The sequence below is a fragment of the Ambystoma mexicanum genome, chromosome 5p, assembly GCF_040938575.1.
Source record: "Ambystoma mexicanum isolate Mex_15411 chromosome 5p, UKY_AmexF1_1, whole genome shotgun sequence".
Classification (NCBI taxonomy): Eukaryota; Metazoa; Chordata; class Amphibia; order Caudata; family Ambystomatidae; genus Ambystoma; species Ambystoma mexicanum.
Genome location: NC_090930.1, coordinates 448032159 through 448052175, shown reverse-complemented (window position 1 = coordinate 448052175; position 20017 = coordinate 448032159).

Sequence of the window (20017 nt, the reverse complement as noted above, 5' to 3'; positions counted from 1 at the left end):
ACATCAAAGACTTAACCACATTGTTAACATTGTTAAACTCAAAAGTGGTAAACCTCGAAAGTGACAATACCCTATTTAAATAATCACGAAATGAACAAAAGGATTGATGGCTCGCTGAATAATCTAAATGAACAAAAAAAAAATTGCAACTTGGACAGGAAACTGTTTGCTGAAGTGGTAAAAGAAGCTTTGGCTTTATTAAAGATGAAAGAGCAAACACCAGGAACTTCGGCCAAATGGGACAATCAAACTTGACATCGCAAGAGGATGTGAATCACTCAAATAATAAAGACAGCAACGCAGAAGAGCAAACTCAGAAAATAGCAAGTTATAACGTGATCTCGAGCAACAACATGGACATTTTGGGGCAGTCATCAGAAATGTCAAATCCTGTAGTCGTCAAGATCATTGAGAGCACTGAGGCTAGCCAAAAACAAGTACTGCAATAGTGGCATCGGAGAGAACCAATGGGAAAGAAGCCATAATAGAAAATCTGCTGAGGGCAACAGACCCTAGTTATCTTGGTTCAACGATCACTATACTAGATGACAATGATGTACTAACTGAGACAATCAGGCTTTGTGAAGGGGGTCGGATGCGGTTTGAACTTGTTAATACTAAACTTAATAAAAATGGAGGCCATTAGAACGGGTGGTAAAGTGTTTTTAGCACTCATAGGCCCTCATTACAACCCAGGCGTTAAGGGGTTAACGGCGCCGTAAAAGGTGGCAGCGCCATCAACCCCTTAACGCCTGATTACGAGGTCCCTTTGCGGGTTGGAGATTTTAATGCCTGCTTTTTGCAGGCGTTAAAAACCAACCCGCAAAGGGACCTTGGTGCTAAGTATGGTGCCGCAATTGCGTCCATACTTAGCGCCTTCCCCATTCCCATTGAGCCCTATGGGGCAAAAATGGGAATGGGGAAGGGCCATGGCGGCATGGGGAATTACCGCCCCGCCAACCTCGGAATGGAGCGGTAATTCCCCATTCCGCCATGGCGGAGTCGGTAAGTTACCGGCATGGACCATGGTGCTATTAGCACCATGGTCCAACGCCAGGGTCGTAATGAGCGCCATAGACTTTTCTCACGCATTCGACAGTATAGATAGAGACATTCTGTGGTCCAAGAGGAAGAAGTGGCAGTGTCTGCTGGCCTACTGGCGGCCATCAAGGAGCTACATACTGGAACCAACGTCAAGATCAGTTTAGATCAGGTTGGCACCCGTTCATTCATCTCTGGACTTCAGCCCTTGAAGAAGAATTATTTGGAACTCTGTTGGGAGAGTTGAAGTTCCAAAGCCTTCCGCCAGTGAAATTTTCAGGGCAGCGAGGCAAGCACTGCTCCCTAATCATCCTTATGGAACATTGGGTGGTGACCTGCTGCTGGGGCAAGACCTTCCTCTCTGCCAGCTAAACTGGTACTCAGGACCTCACTGCACTGAAGGACCCCCCCAGGTGTGTGCCAGCATCCCTCATGTTGGAAGCCTGATAACAAGGACTAGTCTTATTCCTGAGGCTCTGGTAGTGATTCAGAGCAACCTGAGTCAAGACAGCCAGTATGCCTGTGTTTATGCTGTTGAACCGCTGCAAGCTGCGATTTGAGCTGTTCAACCCAGTTTGAACCAACAGGGCAATCCAGAGATGTCTTTGGCACTTGAACAATCCTCGTGCTTGTCATTGTCTCAGTTCAAACTTGAAGCTTATTGATTCTGCCACTGCCTTCAAACCACTTTTTAAAACACCAGCAACTTCTTTATTGACAGTCGACAGGACCCTTGGGGAGCCTTCAAATAGAATCCTTTGAACATCGCTCCGGAGCCACTCATCTCAAACTGTGCATCCAATGACCAGCATCTTCTCTGTCGGCCTGGGTTGGATACAGTGTGGAGGTGGAGCACTTGATACAAGTGGGTTTTGGGGAGTGTGGATTTTGGATATACTTGGGTGTGGTCATGGTGCATTTTATTGGTAAAAACTTCAGATTCTAGTTGATCTCAACTTGAGCAGTTAATGATAATTAGCACATGGAGGTCATCATTGACCTCCTCTCAGGCACTCAGTGTTGCATGTGTATCCTGATCGCACACGCAGCCGTGAGCCCCCTCCCGGTAACACACTCACACACAGAGATGCTTCCAGTTCGGGCTCCCCAGTCGCTCTGCGCATCAGGGTCACGTCCCGTTTATTTATAGGCACGCAGCAGAGTGCAACGTAACGCTGCTGCGTGCTGATCTCTTAAAGGGGCAGCACCACACTCCTCCTATTTCATGAGGACAACAACAAACAACACAACATTCCTATACCTCAAATGCAATCTTTACTACAATCCAAAACCAAGAATAGACCCCTTTAATGACAATCACCCGGATCCCTGCACCAGCTGTAGGACCCTGTGATGTTGCTCCAGAGTCAAGAGTCCAGTGCATAGTCACTGAGGTGGACAGGTTTCCCTCGCCCTGTTCTCAGGGGGTACCTCCTGCCTGCCTCCCGGATAGGGACTCCTGCACCGGGGCTCCCTCTGGCCCTGCCAGCCTCCCGGATGGTGGCTCCCTTGGCGGGGCTCGTTCTGGCTGGAGAGCGGGGAAGAGGTCCACAACCCCGCCCTCATCTGGAACCTCCATCATGTCCTGGCTCTAAGTCACCTCCGCTTGAGATTCCCCCAGTTTCTTAAAGAAGCTGGCGTTCCAAGTGACAGACACAGTTCCATCTGAGGCCGTGACCATCGAACACCTCACAGCCACAACGTCCATTGGCCCTGGCTCATATGTCAATGACAGCTTCTAGTGTGGGGGCCTGTTCCTTACCAGCACCTCATCACTGGGAGCAAATGTCATGACCACTGTGAGGTGGCACAAGTTGTGCCACAAGCAGGCTCCCACCAGAACCCTGAGGGCCTTAAAACCACTGCAAAAGGGCTCCTGGAGCCAGTCCTGGCACCACCTTTGGCACCAGGCTCATATGTAGGAAGGACGGGCTGTTCAAACTAGGTCCCATTTATGTACATGTGCCTTTAAATCCAACATGGAAGCACCCACACAGTCTAGTTCTAAGAACCAAGCCATGCGGTCTAGTGTTTTGGGTGTGGCAGGCCTGGAACTACTTTCCCTGGTACTACTTTACCTGGGCTATATAAACCACACCCTGACTGCAGAACACGCTTCGAGTTATTCTGCAACCCGCAGTGTGACGCTCGCTGTGTCCAGCTCCTGGTCTTCAGTATCTTCCTGTAATCCTTCAAGAACAAGAACAAGGTTATTCTGTCTTACCTGAGAAAACACCATCCAGCACTCAGCATCTCAACTGGGCTGCAATCTGTGGAAACAGAGAGAAGAAGAAACATCACTCACCTGTGAGTACTAGCTTAAGGACTTCCGGCGAACCGCTATCACAGCTGCTGTTCAAACACTGCGACCTGCAATAACGAGAAAGGAAAAACAATATTAGAATGCGTGCTTCCAAAACATCGAATCCCATCAGTTTTACCTGATTTCCATCGCGCTACGCCACGTTTCCATCCGGAGCACCACAGCAACATCTGTAAAGGAAAAGAGACATATTCAGGTTCACTTTCAATATTAAACAACAGCACAGCGCTGTACTTACCTTAATGGATTTCGGAGGTTTGTTTCTCATCGCGCTCTCATCCACTTGCAGCACCACAGCAGCCTGTGAGGAGAAGAAGAAGAAAACACAGGTAGCTTTAAAAGACAATAAAGGCGCTGCGTTTCGCGCTTTCTCTTACCTAGAAAACATGCCTGTCCATCCGGCATGCCAGCATCAAGACCTTCGCACCTGAAAAAAAGGAGATAAAGACATTAACAAATTCCCACCATAAACAGAACAAAGACTTACAATTAACAAACCTACCTGCCTACCAGCAGATTTGGGGTCACAGCAGGCCTGGGCCCAAGGAAGGCAAACTGCATCAGTGAAGCAACTCGGGCAGCTCCCCAACAAACGTCAAGCGCCACTGCACAAGAAACGCAGGATGGATAGCTCACCCTACAAATAACTAAGATTCATTATTCAGCAGTGGGCAACTACACATCCAGGGTTCCAGATCCCAGAGCCTTCCAGACGCCCCTGGGGATATCAGGTGAGCACAACAGAACTCGAAGCCTTCAAACCTTATCCACCCGGGCATCATGGAGACATCTGAAACTGATCAGTTAGCCGAACTTTTAGGACAATTACGCACCGAGGTACACGCAGCCCTGCAGGAAACCAATGCCTTAAGACGAGAGTTAATAGTCACAAAAGACCGCACTGATGAACTACGCAAACAGCTACTACAAACACAGGCGGGGCAGGCTCCATTGCCTGGATCCGCCCCATCCGTCGCTACACTATCATCAGTCAATCCAGTAAAGATAACTTTGCCGGGAGCAGTACCCCTGGAACCACCAGAATGGTTTAATGGAGACCCCAGAAGGTGCGCAACATTCATTAACCAGTGCCACCTCCATTTTCTTTGTAGGCCTGGGGCTTTCCCAAACAACCAGGTGAGGGTGGCCTTCGTGTTATCATATTTGAGTGGAAGGGCTGCAGACTGGTCGGTACCTTTAGTAGGCCGGAACTTCAGGGGTTTTCAACAGGAGATGGAAAAGTTATTTGCTCGACACTTGCATGGACAAGCTCTTGATAACGAACTCATGTCCCTCCGGCAAGGGAATCAAGATTTGCTGACTTATATTGCCACCTTTAATAGACTAGTTGTAGAAGCGGGGTGGCCAGAAGATAAAAGAACCACGTTGTTTCATCGGGGCCTACGAGGAGACCTGAAGGATGTCCTTGCTCAAGTGGTAGACCCACCTAAAGACTGTGCAGAGTTTATCAACCTGCTAGTTCAGTTGGACCACAGATTACAGGATCGAAGAACAGACCGAAGTAGACTCGAAAATCGTGCCATGTACGTACGTTCAAAAGATAATGTTCAATGTCCATCTCAAAATACCACAGAACCCATTCAGATTGGAGGATTACGACCTCCTTTAACCAAGGGTGAAAGAGACAAGAGGAGACAGCTACAGTTATGCTTATACTGCGGTAAATCGGGTCAATACCTCAAAGAATGCCCAGTGAAACCTCCAAGGAAGGTGTTAGGCCCTACAGAGAAAGAAGATGATGGAAAGGAATCGGAAAACTACCAGGCCCGGCAAGCGTAGAGGTCCGCTTGTCGAGCGAAAAGGATGTGTCACAGACCTCACATTTCACCCTACCAGTAACCTTGATCAATCACCAACGACCATCACGGATGCATGCCATAAAGGCATATATAGACAGCGGAGCAGTTGGTAATTACATAGATCGAGATCTGGCAACAGAAATTGGACTTCCCTTATGCACAAAACCAACAGCTGAAAAGGTAACTACTGTTGACGGTACAGAAATTGCTTCAGGACCAGTAACCAAATGCACAACAGAATTAACTCTTCTGTTTCAGGATGGACATCAAGAAGCAATCAAGTTTTACTTCATCAAAGCTCCTCAGTTCCGGTTGATCTTAGGGATGCCATGGTTAGTAACTCACATTCCCCACATAGACTGGCGTGCAAAGAGACTGACCTTTTCTGACAAATGCGCCCACAAATGCTACCCGAAATCTATACCACAGCCAAACCTGAAATCTGTTCAAGGAATAGCATCGGGGATCGCAGAACCAATGGACACCTTACCAAAAGAATATCAGGATTATCAAGATGTTTTTCAGAAGCAACAGGCTAACACATTACCGCCACATAGGCCTTGTGACTGTCAGATCGACTTGATACCTGGCGCACAGGTTCCTTGTGGTCGAATTTATGCACTTATGGAAACAGAAAATCTCCACTTGAAGTCCTATCTGGATCAATACCTGGCTAATGGGTTTATCCGCCCGTCAAAGTCACCAGCAGCCTCTCCCTTATTCTACGTACCCAAAAAGGAAGGAGGAGATTTGAGGACTTGCATCGATTACCGCGCACTTAATCAAATCACAGTAAAAAACCGCTACCCTTTGCCCCTTATCCTGGAACTGTTGGACCAAGTCAAGCATGCCCAAATCTACACCAAAGTAGACCTCAGAGGAGCATACCACCTTGTACGTGTTAAGAAAGGGAATGAATGGAAAATCACGTTTCGCCCCAAGTATGGCCTGTACGAATATCAGGTAATGCCTTTCGGGCTGTGCAATGCTCTCGCAGCGTTCCAATACTTCATGAATGATGTATTACGGGAATTAATCTATGTCTGTGCCCTGGTCTATATTGACGACATCCTGGTGTATTCCACCTCTGAAAGAGATCATGTGGAACATGTTCGCTCAGTCCTTGCAAAACTTTGCCAGCACAAACTGTACCCTAAACTCGAGAAATGCTTCTTCTATGTCACCGAAGTTGAGTTCCTCTGTTTTGTTCTGTCGCCTAAGGGAGTCAAGATGGATTTACACAAAGTAGATGGCATCCTTAATTGGCCGTCACCTTCTTCACTTAAAGGAACCCAAAGCATGCTCGGCTTTGCGAATTTCTATCGCCGATTTATTCCAGATTTCTCACGGATAGTCCACCCAATCACATCGTTACAGAGAAAAAACAACAAAAAATTCCAGTGAACTGAAGAGGCGGAACAGGCCTTTCAAGAACTCAAGAAAAGATTCACCTCTGCGCCAATTTTACGACATCTTTGCCCTGATCTCCCCTATTTAGTGGAAAATGATGCTTCCAGCATAGCTATGGGAGCAGTTCTCTCTCAAAGAGAGCCAGAGACAGGCCAATTACACCCCGTGGCCTTTTGGTCACGTAAATTCTCACCACCAGAACTTAACTATGCAATTACAGACAAAGAATTGTTGGCAATAAAATTAGCCTTCAAAGCCTGGTGGCTGTATCTATTAAAAGCCCAATTGTCACGACAGTTGCGATGGGCTCTATTCTTCGCAGAATATGATTACGTAATAACATACTGACCGGGAGTTCGGAATGGGTAGGCCGATGCCTTGTCTCGTATGGGTGTTGAAGAGAAAATGAACAGTAACCTGGACCCTGTTGCCATCATCCCAAGTGATAAACTACTGGGACTCACCACCACATTGACTTTGAGTGAACTTCAAGATAAGATTCGAACCTTAATGAACCCCGAGATCTTGCAGAAATGGAATTCCCAAAATGAACATCACACGGTTCTGGATGGATTACCCTACTTCAGGGAACGACTATATCTACCAAGTAAAGATCTGCAAGAATTGGCCATGTCTGGTTATCACAATTCCCTGATCGATTCCATCCCGGAATTGCTAAGACTCTAGCCAAGGTAAAACAGAATTATTAGTGGCCAACCTGGCGTAAGGACATTGCTCGATTTGTTCTATCCTGTGGGATATGTGCACAGAATAAATCACAAAAATAGAAACCAGCTGGCCTCCTACAACCACTGGATATTCCACCGGCTCCCCAGCATACTCTTTCTCTTGATTTTATTACAGATTTACCTCCATGTCAAGGTTTTAATACCATTCTGGTGATTGTAGACCTGTTCTCTAAAATGCCACATTTCATTCCATTCAAAGGACTTCCTAACGCTACCGGTCTGGCAAAAGCATTTCTTGAACAGATTATAAAACTGCATGGTTTCCCCTCAGTCCTAATCTCAGATCGTGGAAGCCAACCTCTGGAGGAAATGTTGTACCATGGCACAAATCAATGTTCGATTATCCACTAGCCATCACCCCCAAACGGATGGACAAACAGAAAGAACAAACCAGACATTAGAACAGTATCTACGTTGCATGCTGCATCAAGTGGAAGAGAATTGGAAAGACTTGTTATGGATAGCGAAATACGCATACAATAACACAAATACACACCAGCACGAGAGAATGCCTGTTCTACACAATATACGGAAGACATCCACGTACCTCTGAACTAGACTCCCCCACGATATTGTAAATGCCAGTGGTAAAGACTCTACACACAAGCATAACCCAAGCCTTCAAAAGGACAAATTAACATTTACTGCAAGCCAAAGACAGAAAAAAAAAAAACTCGGACCGGCATCGAAAGAAAGCTCCCGATTACCAAGTTGGAGACAAAGTCTTGTTGCCATCAAAATATGTGCCCATAAAAGGTACCTGGATCTTTCATCCAAGATATCTAGGACCCTGTACCATCGAATCGGTGATAAATCCGGCGGACATCAAGTTAGCCTTACCACCAAGCATGCAAATTCATCCGGTGTTCCATGTGTCACTTGTAAAACCTGTACAAGCAGGAACCTGAGTCTTAACACCACCAAAACCTAGAGGACCTGGTCACCCTTATGGCAAAACACCAACCTTATATGTGGATGTTAGGGGGCAACTTTAACGATGTTATGTGTAACATTAAGGATCGCACTCACATCAGGGACCATAACCCAAATGACTCCACCAATTTAGCCAAATTTGTGTCAGCCCTGGGCCTCCAAGACTTGTGGTGGCATCTCCAGCCTGATGTCGAGGCCTACTCGTTCCACTCGGGAGCACATGGCTCCCTGTCCAGATTGGACTACCTCTTCCTCCCAAGTACCGATATACATAAGGCGACTACTGTGGAGCTACTTTCCCGTGGCATCTCAGACCACTCACCCTTGATGATTGCGTTGTGCATGCGGGGCATAGCCCCCTCCCCCAAGTCATGGTGATTGAACAGCTATCATCTGGGCTTCCCTGATATTGTCTATTAACTCAGGGAAGCAAGCAATGAATTCTTCAAAATTAACACCACCGCGATCGATAATCTAGTTATGATATGGTAGGCGTACAAAACGGTACCGAAGAGGGTTATAATCTCCTGGATGGCAAATAAAAAGAGGGAGCGACTTCGGAAATTATCAGAGGCAGAAGCGGAAATGAGCGACTGGGAGGCCAAATATGTTCGTGATTCGAGCTCTGAAATCCTCAAATCTCTTAAGGGCGCTAGAGAGAGGCTTCGGAATTTCAAGCTAGATAACGCTAAACACGCCCATCGAGAGTCCAGGGCAAGGATCTACGAACAAGAAGACAAAGCCGGGAAAATGCTGGCCTGGCTTGAGAGACGGGATGAGGGCCAACGCACGTTAGGGAAATCATAACCCCGTAGGATGGGAGAAGCCACTCTGACCGTGATATAGCAAAGGTATCCACACTGGACCCTTCCCTCCTAGACGATATCACGCTGCCACAACTATCGGAACAGCAGAAAACACAATTGGACTCTGCCCTTACCGAAGCAGAGATAGCCGAGGCTATAGCCCAAATGCAGTCCGGGAAGTCGCCGGGCCCCAACGGGTTCCCGGTTGAGGCCTGGAAGAAGCTGGGTGGGGAGAAATTAGCACCACATCTCCACAAGATGTTCCTCGGGGCCATGGACCAGGGCGCACTCACGCCAGACCTGCAGAAAGCCACGATAGTTGTCATTCCCAAACCGGGTAAACCACCTGAGCAATGCGCCTCCTGTAGGCCCATTTCACTACTTAACACCAAAACTAAAGTCCTTGCCAAACTCCTAGCTAACAGGCTGCAACAGGTCATTACCTCTCTGGTCCACCCGGACGAATGTGGGTTTATGCCATACAAATCGACGTATGAACATATGGCATCTCCATCTACTGCTGGAAAGGGCCCCTATCATAGACAAGCCACTTGGACTATTGGCCATAGACTTTGAGAAGGTTTTTGACTCGGTTCGCTGGGACAGCCTCTGGGAAACTATGTGAATAATGGGGTTCGGAGACAATTTTCTGGGATGGGTACAACTCCTTCATACAGACCCACAAGCGGAAGTGAGGGTGAACGGGTGGCCCTCTGAGCCCTTCACCCTTGGCAAGGGCACGCGGCCATGTTGCCCCCTGCCCCCCCTCCTCTTCGCACTTGCGATAGAGACATTCGCTTTATGGCTCCGTCAGAGCAAGGATTGGACAATATTTAGATGGCCGGAGGGACATGAAGACAGGGTGCCCTTGTACGCTGACGCACTCTTGGCCTGAGAGAAGGCTACCCTCTGACTGAGCTGACCGAGCGTCACCGACATGTCGGCGTGTAACGCTGGAGCGGACGATCCGTATCACGGTACTATTGTACATTGCTCCCTGATCTAGACATCTACTTATTCCTGTATTAATATGACTAGCTTTGCCGGGTGCATGTGCTAGCAATTTATTTGTCCTCGTTTATGCCGCTTATAATGTGCTGCATGTTAGGCCACAAGCTTACAATACCGCGAGTCCCGGAAATTCTCCCCCATGATACTCAGAGTACTTGTTACTGCACCCGCCCAGTTTTATCCCTAATCTATAAAATCTAATTAACTGCGCTGCAGCTGCGAGAGCCGACGTCTGCTATCCTGCGTTCACGTCTGCTCATACGAGCCGCCTACCAATCTGTCCTCGCTCCAAGCTTCATACCCACATACCGCGCACTTGCACACTACACATTTTACAAAGTACTCTCATTACTGTATGACTATTACAACCTGCGTTATCTCGATGCCACTAATCTTGCCGCCTCGCACGTCGGCCTTATCAACTTAAGCTATCTACTCACCAGCAGAGACATGCTGTATGACTCTGAACTATCTACTTGTAAACCCTCAACTAGCCTCGTATCCCACTACAATCTACCTTGGATGCGCTTTGAAATACACTCTATCTGCCATCACGCTCGCACTTGTGCAATACTCAGCTACCAGTCTTGTTGCTTTGCAATGTACCATATTTATCAAATGTGATCCTCTAATGGATGGAAGTATTCTTGCTCACAATGTATGAGATGTACAGTCAATGCTGCCACAGTTTGTGACCCTGTCATTACTCTAGCATACGTGAATAGTTACTCATTAGCCTTGCTGTATCTCAGTCCTCCTTACATTAATTAGCGTGATTTACCAGTCTGAAGTATTTAGCTCACTAGGTTTGTGCTGTATAGATAATGTGGCCACAGTATGCGACCCGCTATTACCTTAGCCTGCGCAATTGCTTAGTCTTTAGCCTCTACTGCAATATCTGCTAGATTTAAGCCTATGTACCTTTCACCCAGTATCTGAATCTAGTCGATTATCTATGCATTCTTGCCAATCAGACCCACGTGAATCCAGGTGTTTATCCATGCATTCCCTCCAAACCGCCTAATCTTGATGCTAGGCATCTACCTCGCATTTCTGCCATACTGCCTCATCTCATTCTTAGTTGTTTTCTATGCATTTTAGCCTAACTGCATCATTCTGACTGTAGTTGCTTACTCCTGCAATTCAGATCAACCACCATAGCTTGATGTTATTATCTAGTATGTATCTACTTACTACCTAACTGCTGGCCTATATCCTGATCAGCCTCAATATTGCACTATCCACTAAGATGGCTCTACAACTGCCCAGCATGCCAGCTTTATCTAGATTTAATAACCAAGTACCCTATTTAGATTTAATTGATCCTCAGGTACGGCCACCCTCCAGTCACCCTCGCATCACTATAGAAAGGAACCTTGGACTTAGAGACAGGCTAGCCAAAATCCACAAGCCTCTGGCCTGCTCATTGCCCAATAGACAAATCCGTAGAACGCAACCACTCTGACCCAATCCCGCTACACAATCCAGTAACCTATTACAAAAACCTCACTCCTCACCCCCTCATAACTCCTTCAACTTGGGCACTCCTCAACCCTTACAGGACAAGCGCCACACTACTACCTCAGAAAAGACAGACTCCACTCCCAAAAACATAGTTAGTCCTAAGATCAAGGGAGCTCTGATCAATGCCAAATCGTTGGTAGCCCATGCTATAGAAATCGCAGACTTAATATTGATAGAAGACCTTGACTTCCTCGCCATCACCGAAACCTGGTTACACCCAGCAGCAGGCCCTATGCTCATGCTGGCGATCCCAGATAATTACACCATCTTGAGACAAGACCGACCCAACTCGAGAGGAGGTGGTGTCGCCATTATCCATAAGTGCAGTCTTACCATGAGACTAGCCACCTCCATAGATGCCCCTTCCTGTGAAATATTAGCAGTAAAAATACCTCTCACTAACACCCAAACCTCAACATCTATTTGATCAACCGCCCACCAGGCCCCATTGCTACCTTCGATGAAGACCTCAATTCTATCCTATCCAGCAACCTTAAAAGTTCCACTCAAGCACTCACCCTAGGAGACTTCAACTTGGGTTACAATGACCCGGAAGACCATCCCGCCAACATTATAGCCAACACTCTATCTGAATTAGGCTTCGCGCAAAGATGCACGTTACCAACACACTTGAAAGGCATCATTCACGCTCTCCACTGATAGACCACCACCCCCGCCTACTATTAAGGCCCCACCTACCCTTACCAGAAACAAGAAAAACATGACAGCAGAAAGACTTATCCCTAATCTACTCCCCACTCTCAACACATTGCCAGACGACCTGAACCCTGAGTCCATGGTCGAAGAATATAACAAGATTATGGCCACCGCACTGGACCGCATCTTCCCACTCAAACTCCAATCTAGCAAACCAAAAACACACCTCAACAAATGGTATATACCATTCCTCAAAAACTTAAGGCAGCAAAAAAGAACCTGCAAGGCCATTTGGAAAGAATCCCCTTCAGACTCAAATAAACTCAAACTCTCCAAATTAGCTGCACTGTACAAAAAAGAAATCTACCTGGCCAAACGTACCTCATTTGACTCCCGTATATCCCAAGCCAAATCCAACATGAAAGAACTCTTTTCAATCCTTAAAGAAATAGAAATCCCCATAGCACCCCATGATACTTGTACCAAAGATAAAAACTGGTGTTCAGACATTCAAAATGCCCTAGCAAATAAGATTGTGACTCTTCAAAGCAAAATTTCCAGCAAAAGAGCCTCCTTGAATAACACTCTCAACTCAAAAACTCACGACAAACCCATGCACACTGACCTAGCCCGTTTCCAGTTTGCCAAAGCCAATACTTTGGAAGTGGAAAAAATCATCTTATCTCTGAAACCGTCCAATTGCCAGGGAGACTTGTGCCCTGCTCAGCTCATCAAAGATGCTGCCCGGGACCTCTCCCCTTTCATCACAAAATTGATCAATGCCACCTTCGCCTCTGGATCCATCCCTACTAACTTAAAACAATACTGGGTACTCCCATTACTGACAAAACCCACTCTCGACCCTGCCATACCCACCAACTACCGACCCATAACAACCGTTCCCTTTCTCCTAGAAATTCTGGACAAGGTGGTTTATGTACAAATACAGAAGCACCTGGAAGAACACAACCTCCTAGGATCTAGACAGTCTGGGTTCCGGCCCCAACATGGGACTGAAACCGCTTTCATTGACCTGAAAGCCCAGATCGATTCGCTCAGAGACAACGGGCAAGCTGTCTTACTCCTTCTCCTTGACCTATCTGCAGCTTTCGACCTGGTCGATCACTCTGTCCTATGTTCACACCTCCACACTGCAGCTCACTTCTCAACGGAGGCCATCACATGGATCACATCCTTCCTTAACGGTAGGACCATGAGGGTCTTCTCTCCCACGGCTGAAGCAGACCACATACCTATCACATGCGGTGTTCCCCAGGGCTCCTGTGTCTCCCCCACACTATACAACATATTTACCAAGCCCCTTTTCGATGATTTGGATCATCTCGGTATCACCTACACTAATTATGCAGATGATACTCAGATCCTCCTTCCGATTTCTGGAAATTATGGAAAGGATCTGGCCTTGTTAAATAGGGTGTACATCATCATCCAGGCATGGATGGCCACTCATGGACTATGCCTGAATGATGATAAAACAGAACTCATTATCCTAGGTACCACACTCAATATAATGAAACTTGGCCCGGCCTACAATTCCTTCATGATTGACGGAAACAACATCAAAGTTGGACAGGAGGTCAAAACACTGGGATTCTACCTAGACTCCAATTTCTCCTTCAAAAGACAAGTGAGCTCCCTTGCATCCTCCACGGCCTACACATGCAAATTAATCTGCGCAGCTAAACCCTTCCTGTCGGATTCTAGTTGCCTGAGACTCGCCAGAGCCCTTATTTTGTCTCGCCTTGACTACTGCAATGCCCTATATCTGGGATCTACCAAGGCTACGACTAGCAAATTGCAAACCCTTCAGAACAATGCTCTAAGAGCAGCTCCAGGCATTTCCAGAAGGGAACACATTACAAATCTCAGCCAACAGAACAATTGGCTAGCCACTAAAGATAAAATACTATTAAAAACGGCATCACTCACTCTTAAGTCCTTGAACAATGCCGCACCAACTTACCTGATCAACAGATTCCACCGACAGTCCTCATTAAGACCCACCAGAACCGCATACAAAAATTGTCTATCTGTTCCCTACTACAAGTGGGCCACCTGAGGGGGCAACAGCTTCCCAGTAAAAGCTGCTTTGTTGTGGAATTCCTTGCCTCCAAACCTTAGAATTGACATGCCTTACCAGAATTTCCGCTCACTGGTAATCTCATGGTTGAAACTCGAGACCCACTAAGACTTTGAAGTGCCTAGCTCCTCCCGCACAATCTGGAACCACGTGTGCCCTCTTGCTTACTTGCCCGTGTGCCTCCTGTTTACCTGTATGTAATGGCCTGTTGGCCTACTACTGATTTGTATATAACATTGGTGTACTTTATTCTTGTATTATGTATACTCTGTGTATTGTAACTAAGTTTCGAAAATTCTTGTAAAGGCTGCGCCCTGATACCCCCGGGTACGCTCGCGCATTATAAATAATAAAAACAAACAAACATCTAGGTGACCCGATACAAACATACCCCATTGTGATGCGGATGCTTGTCCGCTTCTGGGAATTTAGTGGGCTGAGAATCAACTGGAGCAAATCTATCCTTTCCCCGATGAAGGGCGGTACACAAGCCGTCCCCCAGGAATGTCCATGCAAAGTGGAGCCTAATGGCTTTCCATATCTGGGGATTTGGGTATCCGAGGACTTAACACGCTACCCAATCCACAACCTCCAACCAATCATGGACCGTTTTAGAGACGATTTCCGCCACTGGAGACTTCTCCACCTAACACTTATGGGTAGAGCCGCCCTCTTTAAAATGATCACCCTGCCCAGATTTCTTTATGTATTACAAAATGCCCCGCTCGAGATTCAAGATGTCGAATTTGACCGCCTTGACCGTCTCCTTAGATAACTCATATGGGGGGTTCAGCCCCGCATTGCACTGGCCATGCTTCAGATATCGTTCTGGGAGGGAGGTATCAGCATACCCTGCCTCTGGGCTTTCTATTGGGCCTCCCAACTAGCGGGGTCAACAACCTATTACAAGGGGACCGGGAGCTGCCACATAAAAGGGCCGAAATTGCGGCTTTACACAATACAGACCCATTACACCTGCTCTATCAGCCCCTCCACAGGCCCCCTCTACAGACAATGGCAGCACATGTTACTACGGTCTGGAGACGAGCACACACCTTTGTGGGATGAAAAGATAAGATCACCATCGCACAACCCCTGTGGCACAATAGTAACCTGACTGAACTGGGGAAGCTCAAACCATGGCCCAAATGGGAGGAGGCCAGTATCACCAAAATCGGGGATGTCCTGGTAGGAGGGGAAATCGCCTCCTTCGAGGCACTGCGGCTGATATTCCAGCTCTCAGCAACCGAACATTATCACTATACTCAACTGGCTCACGCCCTATGACCACACATTCAAACAGGCTCCGTCATTCCCGAGAACACACCCATAGAACGTAATATACTCCCAGCATATATCCCCATTAAATGCACTTCTGTATTATACAATGCTATGTCCTCCTTTGCCACTCCGGAACTTCCTCACCTTATATCCAAATGGAAAGAAGATGTGGGCACCGTAGACCCGGAGGACTGAATCCAGATTTTAAGGCACCCTAGGGAAATGCTATCTCTTCCAGGCTCCGTCTGGTACAATTAAAAATCCTGCAGAGAATATATTATCCTGGAACTATGATACACAAATGGAGGCGAGCCCCAGGTCCGCAATGCCTCCGATGTGGTGGAGAGGCTGGACTATTCATACATATCCTGTGGGAGTGTCCTCGAATCCAGACCTTCTGGGGTGAATATTGCAATGTACTGTCCAGAGTACTAGGCCGCAATATACCACTGGATCTGAAAATACTGATATTGGGCAAACCCGACGAGAACATTGCTAACAAATGGGAGGGACTGCTACTAGCCACGGCTGCAGGACTGATGAAGCGAAATATCGCTCAGAAATGGGGCGCCTCAGAATCCCCGACAATGGATCAATGGGCAGACGATATGGACATATGTGCAATACTGGAACACAGAGTTTACAAGGCGAGAGGCTGCCCCACTAAAGCCTCCAAAATATGGGGGAAATGGGAAGATCGTGAACCTTAGCAACCTTTGGTACTCAAAAGAACACACTCAAATATCACGGGGAGGAGGCGGCATATGAAAACCAGTTAACTTTCACCACGCTCTATTACTGATTCACTCTTTGAATGCGTATGTGTTGACCTTGTTTCTTTGTTTTCTCTTTTGTTGATTGTGATTGTTATTAAAACCAATAGAATGTATTATTAAAAATAATAAACACCACCAAAACCTGTGCTAGTTGATGGAGAGCCTGAATTTGAAGTTAAAAACATCCTGGATTCGAAAACGTACCAGATCTAAGCTATACTATTTAGTGGACTGGAAAGGGTACGGGCCGCAAGACAGAACTTGGGAACCAAGTGAACATATTCATGTACCACATCTGATTAAGAGGTTTCATCTGGATAACCCCACCAAACCCGGACCGGACAGGAAGGATACCATGAGAGGGGCCTTGCGGGGGGAGTGCTGTCATGACCACTGTGAGGGGGCACAAGTTGTGCCACAAGCAGGCTCTGACCAGAACCATCAGGGCCTTAAAACCATTGCAAAAGGGCTCCTGGAGCCAGTCCGGCACCAGGCTCATATGTAGGAAGGAAGGGCTGTTCAAACTAGGTCCCATGTATGTACATGGGCCTTTAAATCCAACATGGAAGCATCCACACAGTCTAGTTCTAAGAAGCAAGCCATGCGGTCTAGTGTTTTGGGTGTGGCAGGCCTGGAACTACTTTCCGTGGTACTACATTACCTGGGCTATATAAACCACACCCTGACTGCAGAACACGCTTCGAGTTATTCTGCAACCCGCAGCGTGATGCTCATCGTGTCCAGCTCCTGGTCTTCAGCATCTTCCTGTAATCCTGCAAGAACAAGAACAAGATTATTCTGTTTTACCTGACAAAACACCATCCAGCACTCAGCATCTCAACTGGGCTGCAATCTGTGGAAACAGAGAGAAGAAGAAACATCACTCACCTGTGAGTACTAGCTTAAGGACTTCCGGCGAACCGCTACCACAGCTGCTGTTCGAACATTGCGACCTGCAATAACGAGAAAGGGAAAAACAATATTAGAACGCGCGCTTCCAAAACATCGAATTCCATCAGTCTTACCTGAATTCTATTGTGCTACACCACGCTTCCATCCGGAGCACCACAGCAACATCTGTAAAGGAAAAGAGACATATTCAGGTTCACTTTCAATATTAAACAACAGCACAGCGCTGTACTTACCTTAATGTATTTCGGAGGTTTGTTTCTCATCGCGCTCTCATCCACTCGCAGCACCACAGCGGCCTGTGAGGAGAAGAAGAAGAAAACACAGGTAGCTTTAAAAGACAATAAAGGCGCTGCGTTTCGCGCTTCTCTTACCTAGAAAACATGCCTGTCCATCCGGCATGCCAGCATCAAGACCTTCGCACCTGAAAAGAAGGAGATAAAGACATTAACAAATTCCCACCATAAACAGAACAAAGACTTACAATTAACAAACCTACCTGCCTACCAGCAGATTCGGGGTCACAGCAGGCCTTGGCCCAAGGAAGGCGAACTGCACCAGTGAAGCAACTCGGGCAGCTCGTCAACAAACGTCAAGCGCCCCTGCACAAGAAACGCAGGACGGATAGCTCACCCTAAAAATAACTAAGATTCATTATTCAGCACTGGACAACTACACATCCAGGGTACCAGATCTCAGAGCCTTCCAGACACCACTGGGGATCTCAGGTAAGCGTAACAGCAAACTGCTGGGGCCTGAGTCCCCTCCGAAGGTTCTCCTGCTCTGTCTGTAGCCTTTTGTCCCTTTCCACTTTCTGGTCATCGATCACCGCCGGCTCCTTCTCTCCCACCTCGGGCAACAGTCCTCTTGGGCATCTCTTGAACAGGGATTCCGCCAGCGCCACCCCTGTAGATGTATGCAGGGTGGCCCGATATACCCCCAGAAACTGATATAGGGCCCTCTGCAAACACTTACCCTGCCCTTGTGTGATGGGGAATACTTTATTTAGGGTCCTCATCATTCTCTCCGCCTCGCCATTTGCCCTGGGCCACAGTGGAGTTACGTTCCGGTGGTGGATGCCATAGTCCTCCATCAGCTTAGCAAAGCTCTCTCCCTGGAAGGGTGCTCCATTGTCTGAGCACAGTACCTTGGGTGAGCGGAAAAGATCTTCTCCATCGCCACCACCACGTTCTCGAAAGCGACAGACTCAATAAACTCCACCTCAGGGTACCTGGACCACTCATCCACCATGACCAGGAAGTGTGTGTCACAGGTCGTGGAGCCAAAGTCTGCATGAACCACCTCCCACAGTGTCATACCATGGGGCATGGTTTCAATGACAGGATCCCTTTGGGCTGGAGATGCCGCCTGACACCATACACATGACACGAGAAACTCTTCCACGTGCCTCTCCAATTCGGGAAACCAGACCTTCAGGCGCAACCAAGCTTTTGTTTTGGCAGTGCCTTGATGTCTCTGGTGGGCCAACTCAATGACCAGCTGTATTTTCACCTGCGGAACTACGATCCGGTCACGACTGAGCAGAAGACCAGTTCCAGAGAAAGTCAGCTCATCTCTCACCCTCCGCAGATGTGCGAGGGTGACTTTGGCCTCCTGTGTCCGTAGTGCAAGAGAGTCCAGCACAACCTTCCACAATCCTTGCTGAATCGCTGACTTCAGGATAAGGAAGGATTCATCCTGGGCCGCCGCCAATTCTAGGTCTTCCAGCTGCACTGAGTTGGGAGTCGATGCCTCTACCACTAGATGAACGTGAGCATCCACCTCCTCTGCACAAGTGTCCTCCCGACCATCCGGGATACCACTGGGGTGGCGAGATAAGTAATCGGCCACATTGTTGCTCCCAGGCCGGTAGACAAGCGAGACCCCATACTCCAGTAGCGCTAACATCCAATGCTCAATCCTCGCAGGGGGCTTTGAGGATGAGCCTGCCAGGATGGGCAGCAGTGGCTTATGGTCAGTTGCTATCGTCACCAGCCGCCCTAGGACGTATAACCTGAAGTGCGACAGCCCCACAGGACTGCCAGGGCCTCCCGCTCGATCTGGGAGTATCGTTGTTAGGTCTCCGAGAGAGCCTTTCTGGCGTACGCCACCAGCGGGCACCCGAATTGGCATCTACTTGGGTTAGGACTGCCCCCAGGCCAAAGGGGCCGACGTCCACCACAATCTCTGACTGCAGGGCTGGGTAGAAGAAGGCCATGGTGTCTTCAGCTGTGAGGGCACTTTTGATGTCTTCGAATGCCGCCTGTTCCAGCAGCCCCCACTACCACGTGGTGACCTTCTTCGTGAGGGCACGCAATGGCTCCGACTGAGTGGCCAAGTTATTAATAAAGCAGCCACAGTATGTGACCATGCCTAGAAAGCTCTGCACCTCTGACACATTCTCTGGTGGTCGTGCCTCCTTGATGTCTTTAAACTTGCGGGGGTCAGGTGACACGCCACCCTCCTTGAACATGAACCCAAAGAATTTGATAGTTGTCCTGAGGAACTCGCACTTGTCACTGTGCAGGGTCAAGCCCTGTGACTGGAGTTGCTCAAACATCTTGGCCAGACTACGTAGATGCTCTGTTTCAGACTTAGCAAAGACTAGAATGTCATCACTTATGTTGAGGACGCCATCCAGGTCCGCAAGGGCGCCACGTATGATGTTTTGAAACA